General features: G+C 35.1%; 1 pseudogene; it reads left to right on the plus strand.

Moving 5' to 3' along the window:
• Nucleotides 1–6,744: 6,744 nt before the first annotated feature.
• On the plus strand, nt 6,745–6,873 carry LOC145261346 (U2 spliceosomal RNA; annotated as a pseudogene).
• Nucleotides 6,874–7,338: the final 465 nt, after the last annotated feature.

A 7,338-nucleotide genomic window follows, 5' to 3' on the forward strand; every position in this document is an offset into this window, starting at 1 on the left:
TATATGCAGAAGCCGACGCAAAACAAAATGTCAACCGAATTTGGCCGGATGTCTGACAACGAAACTCGAATTTTAACTCGAAATATTTCGTGATTCAATGATATTTACAAATATAAATATAAATTGATTACTAATAACGAAAACAACGCCATAAAACTACTTTGAATGCCTAAAGAGATTTCTGTCGCGTTATGTTATGGCCTGATCCTTATTAATTGGCAATGATATCTCATATTTAAAATCAGCTGTATGTTCCTCGGTGTACATGGCTTTCTAGAAACCATTGAATATCAAAATCTTTCAGAGCCAATATCATATCCACGCAGAAGCTATTTTTGTGAACTTCTCTATAATTTAATTATTTTGGCTATATTTTCGCTGATTATTTTAACTTTCGACCAAAACGAGCCAACGTCTTGTCCATAGCGACATCGTTTACACTACAGAAACCATTTCTCCTCGATTGTTTATAGTAATTAGCTCGATTAGTTCCAATTATTTTGGTTGGGATGAATCTGAATTGAATTTGATCCGGTACTTTTATCTTTTCTTCCTTTAAAATTTTTTTTTTTTTTTTAAATTTAAATTCTAATTGATTTCTGTAAAACACTCCTTTTTATTTGGCTAGCCCTCCCAAGCCGACAATTCCTCACCGTTCATTGCGTCAAACATCGGGAAACGAAATCACGCGCAAATTAAGCGTGAAATTAATTTTATGCTTTGTAAGCAAGATTTAAGAAAGGCTAACATGTCCGGATCGAATTCAGTTTTCTATCCTAATAAAAGAACGAATAAAAGTAAACTACAAAAAAAGAAAAAGAAAAAAAAGATGGCGTCGATAGTCAGTGAACTAGCATGTGTTCGACTTTTCCTTGGTAAATAAAGAACGACTATTTGACGTGTGAGCATTAACCTCTTTATTTCATTGCAGCAAGTGCGCTCATGAAGTCTAAGAGAAAGGCGTAGGTTTGAAATTAGATTAATTCCCCACCACCTATTTTTGCGGTCAGTGTTGCGTTGGTTAAATCATCTCTGCGTAAATGTTTTATCGTGTGTAAAATATTATCAACTTTTTACAAACTAAAAATTTTGCCCGGCCGTACAACACGCTTAAACATAATATTTTAATTTATCCAGACTGTGTATGCATTTTTATAGAAGAAATTATCTATTGAATATTATATATTACAAGGAATAATTTGCCCGGTGAACTAATTCGCAAAATAAATAAATAAATAAATAAATGAATAAAAAAATAAAAAAATAAATGAATAATAATAATAAAAAAATAAATAAATAATAATAATAATAATAATAATAATAATAATAATAATAATAACCACAATAACAACAACAACGTCGTTCATCAAATTCCGTCTGTGTTTGTTTTCAATATAACGTCAGCTGATATTTGGTCTTGACGATCTTAGAAATAGTATTTCTTCTTTTTTAGCTAAAATTGTAGAATTGTTACACAAATACATTTCCCGTTACACCGGTCAAAGTTACGCCGGTATAACGTAAAATATCCCCCCTAATTTTTGTTCTGTGGTTAAGAGAAAAGAGCCTTTTTTTAAGATCGGATTTTAAAAAAATTCCATATTTCTAGTATAAATTTCTGTACAAAGCATATCTAAAAACACTGAAACATACAAATTACCTTTGTGTGAAATGTGCAAAAGGTGGGATCAGCCGTTTCAGAAGGAACTCACACACAGTGACTTTTTATATATAAGTAGATTACACTAAAGTCCAGCTTAATAGAAGTTCAGTAGAACAAAATCAATTTAAACATGGTAGAAACACCATTTGCTTTAGCAGTCGTAAGTCTAAAATCAGCCTAAGAATATGTTTGTTGCTGTTAGTCTTAGATGTGGTTCTATCTAGTCTTAAAAAGTTCACCACCCAAGCGTTGCTTTTTTTTTTTGAGAAAGGGTTGGTTTATTGCTAATCGTCTGATGCACCCTTAACGAGAAATACCCACGGGGCTTCGCAGGCACGTTTTGCAGGTAAGAGAACCCCTCATCGGGGGCGCTGACTTCTCAATTCCACTTTCCGACCCTGGTGTATCAGTTTCTGCTGTGGGAGAGAAATACATGCCTTCACTCTCCCAGGCGTTAACTTCTCTTTGAGAAGAAGTCACTTAGTAATTAATCGCTTGAGACGATCCTACCAAGAACCTTAACAGGTCTGGTGCTCATTTTGACATCATAATTATTTGAAAGTCAGAGTCCACTTCTCTAGTTGATCTAGATTTAAAGACCTCGATGATCAACTGTGTTAATCTCTTGCAGAAGAATTAAATTAATGAGATTTGAGATTATATTCCATGTCGTTGGCGGAAAGAAATGAAAACAGAAGAAATAATTGGAAGCCATCAAATTTTATAACTATTAAAGAATGAACAAGTATATAGGAACTACGTTTAAATATGATATTTTAATTTATACAGACTGGGTATTTATTATTATAGGGACAATTCACTATTGATTTTGTTATTATATTCAATAGAGTAGTAGTAGTCGCTCGGCGTAGCCCGATCAAAAATACGCTTCAATATGATATTTTAATTCGTGCAGATTCTGTAATTATATTATATTCAACATATAGCAGTGATTTCAAACGTAAAAACAAAAACAAAATATGACTTAAATGCAGTCAGCTAGAATTGAAATCAAAACATATAGCTCTCCATATTTACTCGTTGCCATATGCACTATAGGCGAAGGAATATAAAATTTAAAAAAATAACGTTGAAGTAACACGTTAATCGACTTACCAGTACAAAGTTAATTTTTTTTTCAATTTAACCTCCTTGCAGCCAATTTTACCGACTAAGAACCAAATCAAATTTGCTCCAGAGGTTCAAGTCCCTCTCCTCAGGTTTGAAATCTATAGACCAATAATTATACAGGAATTTGGTAGTGACATTTCCTCAGACATACTGACAGACAGACAAGGTGACATATATATATATATATATATATGTGTGTGTATATATATATATATATATATTACAAAGACATCACCACTTAAAAAGGCCAGGACCCACTCGAGGATAAGTGTTGAAGAGTGTACAGTAGAAAATTGGACAATAAAGTAATCGTTAGTAATGGAAATTCGGAAAATTTGTTAACTTATATGGAACGGCTCACCATAAATTTTTTTACGTTAAGCTTGAAGACAGCAATATTGTAGTCAACTGGAAAGCAGGAAAACGAAAGACAATTCCATAGGCGTACAGTTCTAAGAAAGAAGCTTTGTTCATGGAATCTACGTTTAGGTTTAGGCACAGATAAAGAGTGGGGGGAATTATTGATAGTGTTTTCTGCTAAACGAGTGTTTCTTGTGAAAATCTGGCGAGGGGGACCATAGATTGAAGCTCAGTTGGGCACTTGCCATGAAAACAAAGCAGAGACCAACTCACAGTATCTCTTTTGTGAAAAAGAGGTTGCCGAGAAGAGAAAAAGACATCTCCCACGAGGCTACGAAGTGTATTTTGGACCCTATCAAGGCAAGATGAGTCCTTTCTTGCAGCTCCTGCCCAGATGTGGCAACAGTACTCCATTCTTGGAAGTATCTGGCTCTTATATAGATAGAGAATTGCATCAACAGTGAGATATCTACTGGATCGATAGAAGGATCCCGCCATTTCTCCAGCAGCCTTGGCAAAGGATTTTATGTATCTGTTCCATTTCAGATCAGGAGTAAAGGTCAAACCCAGAAGCTTGTAAAAATATGGAGACTCCCCAAGACGAGAGCCATTCATTTCAATTGATGTCAGATGGGGATCAGAGCGTTGATGATGTAAAGATAAAAGCTTGGTTTTAGATGCATTAAAAGTAACAAGGCATCTCTTTCCCCATTGTACCACTTGCTCAAGATCAGAGGAGAGAAAATTGGAGAGAACTTGATCGCTTACGGTTTTAGATGTGCTACCATAGATAGTAGTGTCATCAGTAAGTGTCTAGGAATGATGTAAGGATGTGATTCGGAAGTTCATGAATCTATATCAGGAAGAGAGTTGGACCCAGGATGGACCCCTGAATGACTCCAGCATTAATACTGTGAGCTTCTCATATCTGCTCATCAACCACTACCCTTATGAATCTATCAGAGAGAAATGATTACACAATTGAGAAGCCATTTCCAGCTATACCGTAGCTGGGGATTTTGTGAAGTAAACATTTATGCTATACTCTATTAAAGGCCTTTGATATGTCAAGAACAATTGCCCTAGAAAAGTAGCCTCCGTCGAGAGATTCGCTAATCCTGTGATATATAACTGTAAGCACATCTGCTGTAGATCTAGCAGAACGGAAACCATATTGTGTGTCACTAAGAAGGTTATTTCTGCTAAGATGGTTGATTACTACTCCATTTAGCAAAGATTCCAGCAACTTACTCATGACGCACAGGATACTTATTGGTCTGTACTGAGAAGGGGATGAGAGATCACCTAAATTCTTAAACACAGTACACACTGATGAGATTTTCCAGGGTGATGGCAAGCAATTCTCCCTAAGGCAACGTTTAAAAAGTTTTGTAAGTATGGGCGCTAGTTCTGGTTGAAGTTTTTTTAGTACTATAATTGGAATACCGTCAGGACCGGTTGCTTTACTGGAATCAAGGCCTTTGATTAGTTTGGCAACATCACGTACATATATTGGTATATCACATTGCATGTTTTCGGATAAATGAGGAAATATTGTGGGTTGGCGGCCTTGGTTGCAAAGGGTAGAATTAGCTGCAAAATTCTTAGCAAAGAGTTTGGCTTTTTCTGATGCTGACGAGATTACCTCCGGTCCATTGATGATAGTTGGGATAGAGCACACGCTTCTGTTCAAGATTCTGTTTGCTATTTGCCAAAACTGGTGGGAACCAAGCCGCTGCTTAGCTCCTTTGAATTTTACAGACTGAGCATACAGCTCTCTTGCGTTCTTTATTACTTTTTTTACAGTAGTTGCTGGTCGTCCTGAAAGCAGCTTTAGTCTCAGTACATCTAGCATGTTGGAAGTAATGGAATAGGTGATTTCTGGGAGCAATTGCAGCCGCACATTCTGGAAAGAACCACGGCTGGCTATTAGGATTTTGCTGGAAATTTTTCGAGGGGATGAAACGGTCTATACACACAATTAACCATTCCGTCAGGTCTGATAATAGAGGACATATATATATATATATATATATATATATATATATATATATATATATATATATATATATATATATATATAACGAAAGAGAGAACGAAAGAATAGGTAGATAAATGGATAAATAAACAGATTTCCATTACCTTAATAGCATTATTTCGTAAACTTTTGAAAACAAAGTGATGCTATTATTATATTATATTATAATATTAGGCCGGTACAAAAATAATGTCGTTTTATTGTTTGAATTTGAACGTCAAAAACGACATTATTTTTGCACCGACATGATAAAATGAAAATGAATCTTATTTCTTTCATAATCATAAATGACGTTGTAATATGTGTTTTTTTTTTGTTCTAGAAGAGAAAAATTGAACATCAGGTATTGTTGGGTATTGTTTAAAAAAACATATGATTATGATGGATTCCACCGAAAGTCCTAGAAAATATTATTTAATTTTTATTTTAATACAGAAATAAATATCATTTTTAGGTTTTCAAAAAAAAATGATTTAAATATTGTATGTTCTCATATAAAGAAACATTAATTAAGCTGCATTTAGAAATACAAAAATATAATTGGCAAAATCATAAAAACGTCCTTCAATAAAAAAGCCTAGTCGAACATTTAATAAAAAAATATATATTTTTTACATATGCAGAAAATTAAAATATTTATATTTCTAGTCGCGTGCAATCGACCCTATAAGTAACTGCGTCGGTCGGTCTGTCCGTAACACTTTTATGCTTGGCCTTTTTGGTTAAGATCAAAGGTATGTTATTAATAGATGCTATTCTTAGCTTTATAAGGTTTTCTTGGCATTTTGACCAGGATAAAAGTGTAAATGAATTATTGTACCATTTTATTGTTATCTTTTTTGTTTTTACACGTCAATAAAAAATGTTTCGAAAACTGGGAGTTAAGTAGGACGTCCCCCAATATGAAAGGGTGAATGCGGTATTATGGTGAAAGAAGATACTAGCTGGGAGAAACTTTTGATTTTGTCTAGTTCTGGAGTGACAAGGATGACCAACGACCCCCACAATCCCCCCTTTTGAGTTGGCCATGTGCCTAAGTTTTTTGTTCATCGTTGATTTTGACTGTATTTTTAACATGAATAAAAGATTTAATATCTCAAAGTGTAGTATCTGTTCCGACAGATGCTGCAAGCAAAGACCAGCAAAGACCATATGTGGGGGTAACCCCACCCCACATATCTGACCTTCGTCAATGTAGGGATCACCCTACAGACCAACAGTTACTATCCAGCTCCGATTTCCCACTTTTCGGGAGCTGGCCCCCCTTTCCCTCCCCCTCCCTCTCTCTCCACATTAAAAAAACGACCTTGTGCCTAATTTGCTCAGTGGAGAAGCAAATAAATACCATCTGTTCCGGCAGATACTGCAAGCAAAGACCATATGTGGGGGCAACTCAACATATAAGACCTTGGTCAATGTAGGGGCAACCCTTCATACCAATTGTCACTATCCAGCTCCCCTACTCCCCGGAGAGGTGGTCCCCATTTCCCTTTACTTCTCACATTAAAAATCGGCATTGTGCCTTATTTGTTCGGCGGGGGAGCAAATACGTACCCTTTTCTTGGCCTTTTGGCCAAGATCAAAGTGTAGTATCTGTTCTTACTACATACTGTACTTATTGTCATATAGTGGGGGATCACTTTTCTGTATTAATTTAATGTAAAATGATCGCTCACTTTACAACCAGTCAGTCTCAAAGCCATTTAAGTCATTAATTCAGTCACAAGGCCATTCAATCCTTTCATTCAGATCATTCAAGTTGTTTTTGAAGGATTCCAGTTATTTTTGAGCATTCAAATCATTCTTAAGGTCATTCAATTCATCCTTAAGTTCATTAAAGTCATTCTAAGTCATTTACTTTTTATGTATTTAAGTCATTTAAGACCATTTTTCGGTCATATAGTTTATATTTAAGAATTTCATGTCAATCTACATTCACGCATTCATTCATTACACGAGAGCACGGGATTAATGGCTACCGGCCTTGTTTCTTATTAAATAACATAACCACGTAATAGATTAATTGACATCAATTTTGGTTGCCCAAAGTTAAGTGATGCGTAGCTTGGCTGGTACCAGATAGGGTACAATTTTGGAATACTAAATACGTTATTCATGCATAAAAGCGAGTATGTATAATACCTTG

The sequence above is a fragment of the Euprymna scolopes genome, chromosome 37 (genome assembly GCF_053919585.1).
Source record: "Euprymna scolopes isolate OS-2025 chromosome 37, ASM5391958v1, whole genome shotgun sequence".
NCBI lineage: Eukaryota > Metazoa > Mollusca > Cephalopoda > Sepiida > Sepiolidae > Euprymna > Euprymna scolopes.